Consider the following 14,177-nt stretch of genomic DNA (forward strand, 5'->3'; position numbering starts at 1 on the left):
CTTTGCTAGCATCAGAACCTCTAAAATTTTAGCAAGTATTTTAAATTGTGTAACTCTGAAATTAGTATGTCTTTCCAACAAGGAGTTGGCCTGCACTCTTGAAGACTGTAATATGTGACAGTAAAACACATCACTCATCTGCTTTTTCAGTCTCTGGTACTCTCTACCAGGGGTCAGTTTATCCTTGAGAACCAGAAAATATCTTTGAGATCCTTCGAATCAATGAGGAGCACTGGAGAGAAGGGAGAAATCCCTCACATGTGACAGACATTTTAGGGGATGTAGTTATAATTATTCTTGTCTTCAGACTCCCAAAAGTACAGTTCAGTCAACATCGTGAATCACGGAATTCTCTCACTGGTAAGCCCCCTTTCAAGGGTGTTAAATGTCTTGCTTGGCACTTTGTTTTATTTAGCTAACTTTTCAGCCTATTTTAACACGTGGAACCTCCTGAAACATGAGCCAGAGAGCGTACGAATCTAGCTCCATTTCGTTCTGGTCTGTCACTTTGGTGTTAGCATTTTCCTCACTCTTGTTTCCAGTTTGAGTTATGAAACCATTTCAGTTCAGTTTTAATAACCTCCCTGGCATGGCAAGCTCTACAAGAGCTGCCAAACTTAATACGTTGACTCCTTGTGAAGAGGGCAGCAGCTCTGGCCAGTGGAGGACGGGAGGTGGATTTTCTATAAACGCATCCGTTTTCCATTACAGCCCTTTCTGATTTGGTAGCAGACTGCCAGGTGCAGCTGGTTTCCTCTTCTATACACAGTCATTTTTGACTTTGGTTTCTGAATTTCCTTGCCTCCTGACTCACCCATGATCCTCTGACTAAATAAACTACCTCGTGATCAATCTTCCTGCCCGCAGAGTAGGTCCCAGAGCTCAGCAGCCATGAGAGAGCTAGCTTCACCCTGCACGACAAACCTCTGATCAGTGACTTCCATGTGTGTTTATGGAGGCTTCCACGACCACCATAGGGAAACAGCTGCTCTGGTGCAGAGAGAGCGCCGTCTTTGTGGAGTGAAAGCAGGATTCGATTCTGTAGATGGATTTCCACATGAGCTGCAGGCATACCACCGAAGGTGTCAAAACTCTCTGAAGCTGCACTCGTGAGAACTTTCCCCCCAGCCACTCCTCTGCAACAAAACAAAGGTCAGGCTAGGAGTCTGGGTCCCTAGTCTTCAGTCTCATCCTTTCCTAGATTCTGTGCTTGTTTAAGATGAAGACACACTCATCTCATTGGATAAAGGACATGAAAATATTCATTTCTTACAAAATGTGCAATAAACTGTAGATTTCACGAGCAGGTTTATAATATAGAGATGCCCTGCTTTAAGCCAATGAAATGCATGAAATTCCAAATTTATAAGCAAATAGAAAGGTGAAGGCAGTATAGAATTACTTACTTTACAAGAAGCGTGGCGATAAGAAACTTTAAGTAGCTATTCTTTATACGGGCAATAATATACCATCATTTCTTTATTCAGATAAGGTGAGCTACTCCTATAACAAGAGTATTTAGTAGAAAAAATAGGTCAGGGACAGATTAAAAAGGCTGCCCAAAACTGGTGTGTAAATTCCCATTTGGGAATGTGGCCACCTATAATTTCCTTTAGAACCTCAGCTTAATCTTATTACACTTCCACTAATATTCTCTCAGGGAATTAAGTGTTGGGGGTTGAGGGGTAAGGTGTCCTTGGGTTTTAGCTGCTTCTTACCACACGTGTTTGTGGCCTCCGAAAGCAGAGGCCTCAGAGCAGAAACCTCAGAGATGCAAAGTCACTGTGTGGAAAGAGCGCAGACATCTGGGCGTCTTATCACCTGGGAGTTCTCAATCTTTTCTTCTGCTACCGCCTGTGATGGGTGATGATTTATTTCCATGGGCACAGACTGCAGGCTGCTGCATCAATAAAATAGACCAGGAGTGAAGTGCCGCTCGGCAGGTGCTGGCTGAAACCCCACCACTTTCTCCCCTGCTCAGGAAAGCGTCTTAGAGCGCCAGTGAACAACAGAAGCAGCATTGGAGGGGCAACTTGGGATGTACTCTTACTGCTTTTACGTTTATCATCTAAAAACTTTGGTATCTTCTAACTCTTTTTAGTAACAGTTTGCTTGTTATAAACATCCCCCCTGAGATTTGCCGGTGCAGTCTGCCATTATAAGGCTACGGACTGGAGGCCTGGAAGGGATTTGTCCTCTGAGCATCCAGGTCCAAGAAGTCAGGAACAGCCTCCCCTTTGGACAGCTCCAGGTCCTGGCAGACCTGCTTAAGGGATGGAGCTACAGAGAGGAAGACAGAGGGGAAAACTCCTGCAGGACTTGGAAAAACCCCTCTTATGCTTTTGAGTCAGATCCTCCCATGCAGGTAGATGCTCATCATTCTGATCCAGCCAGTTGTTTTTGTTTTGTTTGTTTTTTTTCCTTTTTCTGTTGCCAGTGGTCTTCAAAGGCACAGCCCTTTTCTGAAACATCACAGGACCTTCTAATTAGCAGTCTCTGGCTGTGTAGAGCTGCAGCTTGTTTTATGTGTCCCAGAATAACTAGGCTTTTGCAAGTTTTTAAAACCCAAAGTTTGATTCAAAGATATATCCTTAATTTATTGGTCCCGAGTTAAATGAGCACAAATTCTTTTGTAATATTGAAAATTATTTTTAAATTTAATAAAAATGTTCATGGAACTATTTTTTTTCCTTACTGGAAAAATAAGATATTATAGCAACAAAAAATGATCTTTAAAAAAATGAAAAATCTCTTCTTATTAAAACTTTTCTTCTCTCTCCTCCCCTGACCACTGGAGGACTTAATAGAATTCAGGTTCCTTGAATGGGAACTATTCTGGAGCCTGGTGTGGGGCTTGCCACTTTGATTCATCAAGGTTATATGTTAATTAGAACAAATGGAAAAGGAGAAATTACCTCCTTATCCAAGGAGTGTCCTCAAGAAAGAAGAGTCAATGGGGACAACAGGGGCTTCTAAATTTGGCTTTGCAGAGTCTCTTGTAGGCATGGGTGAAAAGTGGGGAGGGAGAAGGGAGCAGATATGGATTGAATGTTTGTGTTCCCCCCAATTTATGTGTTGAAGCTCTAACCCCCAGCGTGATGACACTTGGAGGTGGGGCCTTTGGGAGGTAATTAGGGTAAGATGAGGTCATGAGGGTGGAGCCCCCATGATGGGACTAGTGTCCTTAAAAGAAGAGGAAGAAACCAGAGTCCTCTCTTTCTCTCCACCAGATACAGCAAGAAGAAAGTATTTGCAAACCAGAAAAAGGGCTCTCACCAGACACCTTGATCTTGGACTTCCTAGCCTCCAGAACTGTAAGAAATAAATGTTTATTGTTTAAACCGTGTGGTAATTTGTTACAGTAGCCTGAGGTGACTAAGACAGGAGGAGAAAAGGTTGAGGGGAGCAAATTCAGGTTTTTTCTTCCAACTAGAGAAACTCCACTTTCAGAAAAAGAGGAATTATCTTTTTTTATTCAAAGTGCTGTGTGTGTATGTGTATAGACATTCTCCAGGCTTATTATTTGATACCAATGCTTTATTGTCATTTAATGCCAAGTGCAATTTAAAACTTGGGGGCGAGAAATGATTATACTCTAAGAAATTGCCCAAATTTCCTGTCTCCTAAGATTACTAACTTACAGAGGAGGGAACAGAGAAAAAAATTGGATTAAAAAAAGTTACAAGTAATGAAAAAAGACAATTCTATCTTTTTTTTTTGGTATGGGCAACTGCACTTGATATTGTGAAATCAAATGATATTATACCTCCAGGAACTCTTCCAGAAAGAGCTACTCAGTAAGGGGAGATTCATCATTAGTGCATTCAGAAATTATAGCTCTGGTATGTTTGCAAAGGATCATACATAGTCTTGAAACCTCAAGAACAGCAAAGTCAATGAGTGTCTTTAGAAGTGTGTATTCCTCTCCTGTCAAAGAATCTCTCTGCATGAGTGGCAATTGTGTGCTCGATTTGAGTAACTGTTTCTTCTAAACAAAATTCAAGCTAACAGACCCATAGATCTTAACAGTACAGACCATCCTGTAACAGAATGGAAAGAGATGTTTTTGAAAGCTTGATTGTTAGTGATGCCCATTAGTGTCTTTCAAGTAGGTAAATAGTATAGCATGTAACCATAAATATAGATTACAATGGCATGCAGTATTATCATAAAAGAGGGAATTAGACCAGGGAACCTCTTCTCTATGCTAGAAACTGTTCCTCAAAATGCATGTAGTCTACTAACCGAGGAGATCTGGCTTTTATAATAAAAAAAAAGGTACCTAATAACACAAAATCTGTGCCCAGTAGCCTATTGTTACTGGTCATTATGAGAGACATCAGCAGTGAGACTCAGAGATGGGATGGTGGTAGGAACATGGGCTTTGGAACTTGATTCACCCAGATCCAAATCCCAACTCTCAGCAGAGTTATCTGAGAAAGTTATGAAACTGCTCTGAGTCTTGTTTTCCTCCTTTGTAAAATGAGAACAAAATGACACATCTCACAAGGTCAAGTGAGATATGAAAATCATCTAGGAAAAAACGCCTTGCCCTCAGTAGCCACTCATATATATTGGGTTTCTTCTTTTCTTACAGTCTGAGAAAGGGTGTATTATCTTATCGGGGGACAGGAATCTTAGTGATTCAGCTAGGCTTCCCTTTTGATATTTTTCTGCATGATCCAGAATGCAAGGCCAGTACCTGGAGAAATGCATGGACATGTCCGGGTAGAATATTAATGATAGGAGCTGCGTGGAAGTTGTTCCATTCACTAGCATCAATGTGAGCTTACCATCTTCAGGTTCTGCTGAAGTGCATGTGGTGCCTGAGTGTTTACCTGCCTGGTAATGGCTCTGCCTATCAGCAGTGATGAAACCTTTAATGAAGAAGTTTTCAGAAGTCCTTTGAATTCCATTTCTTGGAGATGAAGTAGGGAAAAATCAGTTTTCTTGGAAATTATTGCAATCTGGCAAGAACTTTGAAAATTGTTGGAGACACTGAAATTGGCTTGGAATTATCAAGCAGTTCTACTCTGTTTTAAATATTAGGCTTCCTGATGAGATTTCATTGAAGAAAGATTTCTGTGGCTCCAAAGAATTTGTAAACCATTGGCCTAGTGCAAGAGAGCCATAGTCTGAGAATGAAGAACCCCGTACTAAACTGAGTTCTGTCACTCATTTGCTGTGGGACACTCTACTTTTGTGTGTCACTTTCTTCAGAGTTAGAACAGGGGAAAGATCATATATTGGGGGTATGACAGTAGACTTTTGTTTTTAAGCCTAAAGCAGTATCTACATCACAGAGATCATCTGAAAACCCCAAGTTCACTTTTTCCTCAACAGAAGGTTTGCTGTTGTTTAAATTATCTCAATATCATAATTGCCTTGATGGCCCATCTCAAAACGCAGCTGAAATTAATTAGTTCATTGTAGAAAAACAGAACATCTTTTTGCTTTCTTATGTTTTTTAACATTAGGCAATAAGAAGTTTCCTAGTTCTTTCAGTTAAAGAAAGGACAATTATTTTTATATAAATTTGTTTTCCCGCCCATTCCAAAACAATATTTTCATGGAGCAAACCCCAGGAATAAGTAGAAAAAAACTTCCCGAGTTCCAACTAATCAGTGTTTCCTGTGAGTTCATCAATCCAATTCAACTGAGGGTGAAAACCACCTTTGTTCAATTAGAGTATGTGGAACGCTATGTCCTTCACACCTGCTTTTCTAGTATACACAATGTGCAAACATTAGGCCAGACAGGCACTGCAAATTTACACTGTGAAAACATGTATCTAAAGATTCTCACAACAAGAACTATTTTCCAGAGCAATGCTTTATAATTAATGAGAATGCTTGTGAGCGTTCGTAAGAACATTGTGCAATAAACATAAATATTTGATTACTTAATAAATGTAAATGTGATATGAAGTATAACAAACACTGATTTAAAAGCTGACATTAATTGCCAATAGAAACTTAATCATAAGCTATTAATTTACCATAACATCTGGGAGTCTTGATTAAAATTCCAATAAGGCAAAGAATTGTAACCTATTACACTCAATTTAGAAAAAGCAAATAATGACCATTTCAATTGTAAGCTTTTGTCTTACTCACCATGCACAGCCCTTACCAAATGTAATCCTACCATGAGATAACTTTCCTATTTTTTGAAAAATGGCAGATAGAACACAGTGTACAGCAGGTTTCTATAGAAGCAAGATTTGGAGCTGAAGGAGTATGGAAGCTTCATAAAGATTTGCATCATTCATATTTTTATTGAAATGAGGATTTGGTTCAGGAAGAAATGGTAACAAATTGGGCTGAAGAATCCAGTCATGGGGAGCTCTAAAATGGATTCCAGTCTTTATTGGGAGGAGGAGAAAAGGAGGCAAGAAAATCACTTTCCTCACTCTTTACCCCTAGGCTACCAGCTGCAGCCCATGAAAAAGATCTCAGCCTCTACCCTTGCCATTGGAGACCTCCTTAACACTTGCCATTACAGGAGTCACTAATCTGATTGATCAGAATTTGAAAGTGATCAGACCACATTTGCAGAGGGCATGGTCTGCAAAGGGGCCACCCTCCTGCTGTTCTACCTGTGCCTAGGTGGGCCATTAGCCTCCAAGTCTGCCCCATAGGCACAGGCATGTTTCCTCTCTCCCTCTCTCTGTAGGACACCTCACCGTACAGAATCCAAGATTTAGATTCAAGGTGGAAAGCCTCACTCTCATTTGCTTTGGTTCTAAGTCCCATTTTCCTATCCAGTTTACCTGAAGTCTGGCCTTTTTTAGTTTTCAGCCACTTACCCAGATTAATAAGTTGATATTTCATGTTCCATTTCTCTAGTTATCACTATTTGTTCTGTCAAACATGAGTGGGAAAGAGAGGCAAGTAATCATCAGGGAGTATTTTGGGGTGAGAAGGGGCATAGGGTACTTAAAAGGAGTCTTCTTCAGTTCTCAGAGCAAAGAAAACAAAGACAAAGCATGCCAAGGAGAGACATCCTGGAAGGATGTTTTCTCTTTCCATCCCATCTCTTCTGTAGTAGCCACCTGATGCTGCCTGTATGAAGACTTTCTGGAGGTGACAGCTGACAGAAGCAGAGCTGCATCTAGTGCATGAACCATTACATGCTCAGAGACAAAAACAAGTGACCAGGGAATGAATAACTCGGAAAGATAAACTGAATGCAATGTTTTGTTTTTCAAAATAACATTTTGTTTCCTGATTTGCTGTGTATGTGGAAAATAGAAAAAAAGCATAAAAAGGAAAGCAAATATCATCTGCATCCTACTAACCAGGAATAGTGATTTTCTGTTTCCGAGTTCCCCAAGGCCACCTCTAAGCTGTTGGCTGCCCCGCCTGGTTCTGCTTAGACTCAGCTGCTGGTTAGAGTACAGGTGTTAAAGACCTCATTAGCACACTTTTGCTACTCACTTGGAGAACTAAATACTCTCAAGTGACTCTTAAGTTCTCCCAGCACAGTCCATTTCTGCAGCTGGCAAGTCCAGAGTTTTAGAAGTTTGTATGTCTCTGCGGCCTTCTCTTGAGCCATTCTGATTTGTCTTTCAAAAAGGACACATATGTAACTGCACTGTGTTAGGCCCAGCTGTTCCTGATTTCCCTGCTCCAGCTTCCTTCCGCACACGTATTACTGGTTTCATTTTATTTGTGGGGCAGGGAGATACTATCATTTTTATTTCTTTCCCACCACTGAACAGAGAAACAAAACAAGAAGCAATGGTTTCAAACCATTTCTTTCTTCACAGCTCCAATCTAAACTGTCCAAGGAAATTAAGTCCCCATGTGCTGGGGAGTTGTATTTCTGGCTGAAATGCAAGTAGGGGACAGGACCTTTCTAACTGTTGAATAGTAGGGCACAGAGAAGCCAGAATCCTAGACATGGTATTGGGTCCAACGTGCTCCAACATGCATGTGCCCATGGGTGTGGTGAACATGCTTTTTCCTTAAAAAGCAGGGCGAGGTCTGAAGAATACAGTTCAAGTAACAGAACAAAGTGATTTTTTTTTCCCCACAAATGTATTTTCTTCCAACATTTTAAGCAATAGATCACATTGTTATATTGTTCTTTCTAATCATTCCTCTTCTGTTTTCTTGTCAGCCTTCTCTTTCTTCTCCTAAGTATGGATGTCTCCAGGGTTCTATTCTTGATTCTTTGTCTTCCTCCTTTATAAACTTCCTCTCAGGGAACTGCTAGCTCACCTTGACTTCAGTTAGCACTGCTCTGCAAAGGACACCTAGACCCTCCCTGAACTTTCCTGAAAAACAGTGTAGCAAAGCTAAGAGTGTGCATTTTCAAGTCCCAGAGCTACACTATTGCTGTGTGCCTTTGAAAAAGTTTTTCAGTGTCTGGGCCTCCATTTCTCCATCCATACAGTGGTGAGCAAAGCATGAGACAGTACTTGAAGGCATTTAAGTATTAGTGAAGGTGTGTGGGTCGTAAATTATCTCAGGAGAGTTTGTGTGTTTGAAAATGTCTGTATTTCATTTTGATTAAAACCAACTTAGGGTCCCTTTATCTTTTGAAAAAGTCATGCATGCACGTGGAAATTTTCAAAATTACAACAGGGTATTCATACATGTAAGTCCCTCTTAACTTTTATCCCTCAGCCACCTTCCAGAAGAAACTACTTTTTCATGCCTCACCTTTTTCTAGCTGCTAAGAAAATTCTCTTGGAATATCTCTTGAAATATCTTGCTGGATATACAATAATTTATTATTCATTAGCCAATGTGTGGATTTCAGGTTAATTCCAATTTTATTATTAAAATCAGGGGTGGACAGGTTTGAATATAACTGAGGATAGATTCCTAGAACGGATATTGATGAGTGAAAGGATATATGCAAATTTTGTGATTAGGTTTTTTGAGCTATAATTTACACACAATAAAATTAACCCTTTTAAGCGTGTCGATCTGTAGGTTTTGACAGATGCATACAGTTGTACAACACCACCAAAATCAAGACAACAGAACACTTCTATCACCTCAGACGTTTCCCTTGTGCCTAGTGACTCCCTGGAGTCAGCAGATTGTGAAACTTTAAGGAATTTTCAAAGCCCGTTGTTAAAAACAGTCATTATTTAAAATTAAATTACATAAACTTATAATTCAATATAATTATATTTTTAAAAAGGTAATAAGTACTAAAAACTTGTTGCTTCCTCATTATTTTACACTGTACTATTATCTGTGGCTGTGTAGTTATTTATATCTATTTTATCTGTATGGTGGAAATACCATATAATAATGTGCTGCTTTGCATCTCTTCCCAACTCTACGTTCAGTGTCATCACTTTGGGAGGTTAAAATTGGCCATGATGGGAATATTTACACTAGAGAAATTGGCAAATGCTACAAATCAGAGTTTTTATTTGGAGAGCTTGAACATTTACCAACATACTATGTTCACATCCCTTTATGCCACCCCCAGCCCCTGGCAGCAACTGATATATTTTCTGCTCTTATAGTATTGTCTGTTCCTGAATGAAAGAAATCATATAGAATGTAGTCTTTTGAGTTTAGCTTCTTTCATTTAACCTAATGAACTTGAGATTAATCTATGTTGTATGAGTAGTTGTTCCTTTCATTGCTAAGTAATATTCTATTGTATGAATGGATATACCACAGTTTGTTTACCATTCACCTGTTGATTGATATTTGAGCTTTTTGCGGTTTGGGGTGATTATGAATATAGCCATTATATATATTAACATATAGATTTTTAGTGAATGTTAGTTTTTGTTTGTCTTGGGTAAATACCTAGGAGTGAGGCTGTGGGTTCATATGAGAAGCATATGCTTTACTTTATAAGACGTTGTCAAACTGATTATCAAAGTGGTCATACCGTTTTGTATTCTGACAAGTAATGTATAAGAGTTCTAGTTACTCTTTATCCTTGCTAACTAACATTCATTTTGGTCAGTTTTTAAATTTTAGATATTCTAATAGGTTTGTAGTGGCATCTCATTGTCACAGGAGCATTGGTCTGGCATAACCTATTACAAGGTTCTTACAAGTAGAATCTTTTAATTTTTGAAGAATATTTTCACAAAATACATAATTTATAAATTGACTGTTATTTTCTTCAAGAACTTTGAAGATATTATTCCATTGGTTATTGGCTTTTAATCTTTACATTGTGAAAAGTTAACAATCAGTTTTATTATTTCTCCTTTGAAGGTAATATGTCATTTTTTTCTGTACCTGTTTAAGAGTTTGGTTTTTGTCTTTGGTTTTCAGAAGTTTTATTATTTTGTGCTTATATGTGATTTGTTTGTGTATTTATCCTGCTTGGGGTTAGTTGAACTTCTTGTACCAATGGCTTGGTGTCTTTCATCATTTAAAAAAAAATTTACAACCGTTATCTCTTCAAATATTACTTCTCCCAAGACATTTTCTTTTCTACTTCTGGGACTCAAGTTACCTGAATTTTAGACTTGTTAACCTTGTATTAGGTTCTTTTATCTATTTTGTCTACTACTGTCTCTCTACACCTCCATCTAGATATTTTCTCCTATTTTTCACTAACTGTGTTTTAAGTCTTCTGTTAAGGCTATCCATTGATATCTTAATTGCAGTTACTGTTTTTTCCATTTAGTTCCATTTTCATATTTGTAATAATTTCTGTTCTTTCTGAAACTCTCCCACTTGTTATTTAATTCCTCAAAAATATTAACAATAGTTATTAAAAGTCTATGTCTATTCCAAACATGGACTTTATAATAACTATTTTGTGAGTCTGTTTATAGTGCCTGATTTTTTTTTCTTGGTTTTCAGTCGAGATTTGCATTTTTTGTATGCCTTGTTACTTTTGATTGAGTGTTGGACATTGTGTATGGGGCATGGTAGACATACTTTAAGTTTCTGGCTTATATTATAATGTTATTTTGACCAGAGAGAATTTACTTTTGTTTCTAAAAGACAACTAGACTAGGATAAGATCACCATAATCCAATTAGGGAATGAGATGATCAAATCTAGGCTCCAATTCTTATGAAGTCTGATTTATTTCCAGGCCATACTTATTCCTACTGTGTAAATTTTGAGGGTCCCAAATGAAGTCCGAGGGTATATACCAGGTCCAATCCACCTTGGTGGGCTTTGAACTCCAATTTTCACCAACCCCAATCCCCACTCCTGTGAAACTACTGGAAACTCCCCAACTTTTCAATCTCTCAGGCACTGATTTTGAAATAGGCTGTCAATCCTCTTGAGGGAAAAAGTTGCCCCAAATGTCAGATCACGACTCTTGGATTTCCTTCTCATCTGGATCTTGGCCCTCCAAATTCTTACTCTCTTGATAGTTTCAGATGCTCAAACACATTTTTAAAATATATTTTGTCCAGTTTTATATTATCTCAATAGGAGGGTGAGCCCTGAGCAGTCTAGATAGTTATTTTGGGATGCAGTACTCCATCAGTAGTTTTCAGAAACTTCCCAGGTGATTCTCTTTTTTTTTTTTTAAGTACTAAGGATCTTTATTCTCAGGCCTGATATTGAATCTGTGGCTGCAGATGATGTCACTATTTTGAGAATAAAAGGTCCCATTATCTTCATCCTTTGCAAGTCTTCAGCCACAAAGTTACACCTTATTCTCATAACAAGATAAGTGAATCAGGCTGGAAGGGGATTTAGGAGGTACACTGACGATAAAAGCAAAGGGGAACACACACTTTTACAGGCATATTGTCCCAGTTAACCTTGAAAGTTAAATTTCAGATTAATTTACAAAAGTAGTGACAGACCATGATTTCAGTGAAAATCAACGCAAGTTATACCTTAAAAAAAAAAAATCAGTTCAGAAATACTAAGTCAGGCAGGCATACAAAATTCAGAGTATTAAAAAATGCAAGGGCTGGTTGCCCAAACAGATATATCCCTCAGAAAAAGGGATTTGAAAATGCTGAGCAGAACCAAAGGAATTAGAAGCTGAATTAGCAGACAAATTCCCTCATTTTATAACTGTGGGCAGACATTAACTGGCGAAGTTTACTCAGCTAGATTAAGGGTGTACATAGATCTAATTCCTGGTGCTATTTGCAACTACACATATCTAAAATACAAGGAGATAAATATCTGGAACACATTAGGCCCACTGATTTAAACAAAACAGTTCAACAGTGGGGGTGAAGTTATTGTAGCACAGCAGCACATTATGCATATTTAAGAGATTAAATGGAAAGAAATAATCTCTTAAAGATTTTAATGCTCAGTTTTGATACACAATCAAGTTTCCATCCAATTTTCTGATGTATAGCGAACTGTACTAGCTTAAAAAAAAAGTGCTTCCTTCAGTTTTCTTCTACACTTTTTTTGGCCTTTCAAAACTGAGCACTGGGTCATTTTACTGTAAGTAATGTGATGTTATATATGTACCTTCTAATTGCACGTTTTAGGAATAAACAAAATCCATATTTCAGTAACTGAGAGTGTATTTATAAAATGAAAACCTCTCTATCAAAATACACTTTTCACTGGGAAAAATAAATAAAACGACAAATGGATCTACACAAAGTAAAAATTAACTTTGGTAGATTTCAGTGCAGGACAGTCCATAACAAGCGTATTTGACCTTACTCCCCCAGAGCTGATCATCTTCCAAGTTCAGATTTTAAAAATATTTTTTAATTGAGATTATTATGTTGACATTTGTTTCTCATTCCACATCATCTTCAGCCAAGCTCTGAGCACTTACATTTCTCTGACTAATTGTTGGGAGCTTAGTCAGAAGCATCTGGAACACTGGTGGTGGAAGAGTTTGCTGCAATACTTACAGTAACTGCTGTGGATGTCCACACACAGCAATTGCATTTGTCAGATGGTCCACACCCTTCTCATATTCACCTTGAGCTAGTAACTCTTCACCAAGCTGTATTTCTTCGAGGAAGAATTTCTGAACGCCTTCAGCATCTTTAAGGTCAGGTAATTTGGAAAGTCCAGCTCTCTCCTTGGCAAGCTTCTGTTTCTTTCCTCATTCTCGAACTCTGTTCTTGAAATTGGGGTCACTCCGTCTCTTGCGGTCGAAGTAAATGCAGTACCCGATGGAAACGGCGATGGCGCTGTTCTGGCCCACCATCTTCTCTCCAACGAGGAGTGGGGTCGGCGGCGGCGGGGCCGCGAAGAAGCTGTTGGCTCAGGACCCTTGCAGCAGACTCCACCGGTTAGTTCCGACGCCCGCTTCCCTGGTGATTCTAACGGGCAGCTGCAGTAACAAACCACAGACATAGAGCATAAAAGGCATGTAAGATTCTTCATGAATTGATTCCTTCAAATCTATGCAACCTAATGTTTTACCACAGTCTTTTCTCTATCCACTGACTCCCAAGCCCATCTGCTTTCCAGCCTGATGGAACTACTTACCATTTCTGATGTGCCAGACCACAGTGCTCTCTCTTATCTTCAAACTTTTGCATTTATCACTCTTCTTTGCCTGGCCCACTCCTTTATTCATCCTTTATATCTCGTTTTAAGTGTTGCCTCTTCAGATACTACACTTAACTGTTATGTGTCTTTTGCATCAGTTTGTAAGGCTTTCTAGGATCTGTTTGCTGCTTTAAAAGTAGGACTAGGTCTTCTGAGCTATTCTGTCAGTCTGAAGTTCCACTTCTTTCCCTTCAATATACCTACCATTTCTTCCTCTTCTGTCCTGCCACCACCTTATACCCAATCATTAAGGCTGTGAGGTCCTTGAAGGAAGTAACTGACACGGATGCTTAAATAATTGTTATTGAGTTGAATTAAATGAAACATTTTTCAAAAGTAAAACTTCACGAAAACAAGACTGCTTCAGAAATCTGAAGTCTGTATTTAATCAGTTTTTGTTAAATTCAGTCCATATATACCTGAATAGTAGAGTGAAAATAATATCTGCTCACTGTAAATGAAAATAATGCTCAATTCTTACTCTGTTGAGTAATTATTTACTCTGTGATGACTTTCCTGGAGATACCATGTATTGACTAACTTAGTGCTTGATGTGTACCAGGCATTATATTGATACTATCTTTTCCCATGTGTCTTACCATTTAATCCTCACAATAATTCTATGTAGTAGATGCTGTTGTCATTAAGGCTAAGAGGTGCTAGGTCTCCTTACCAAGATTATATATCTGGTGAGTGGCTGACTCAGGACACAAACAAGGTATATCTGAC

At 38.6% G+C, this 14,177-nt stretch overlaps 1 pseudogene across 1 annotated transcript; it reads right to left on the reverse strand.

Annotated features, from left to right (window-relative positions):
- Positions 1-12,608: 12,608 nt before the first annotated feature.
- Positions 12,609-13,101, reverse strand: LOC309836060 (mitochondrial import receptor subunit TOM20 homolog; annotated as a pseudogene). Its single transcript has one exon. The product of its transcript is annotated as a mitochondrial import receptor subunit TOM20 homolog (transcript).
- Positions 13,102-14,177: the final 1,076 nt, after the last annotated feature.

The sequence above is a fragment of the Grampus griseus genome (assembly GCF_964374135.1).
Source record: "Grampus griseus genome assembly, chromosome: 18".
NCBI classification, from domain to species: Eukaryota; Metazoa; Chordata; class Mammalia; order Artiodactyla; family Delphinidae; genus Grampus; species Grampus griseus.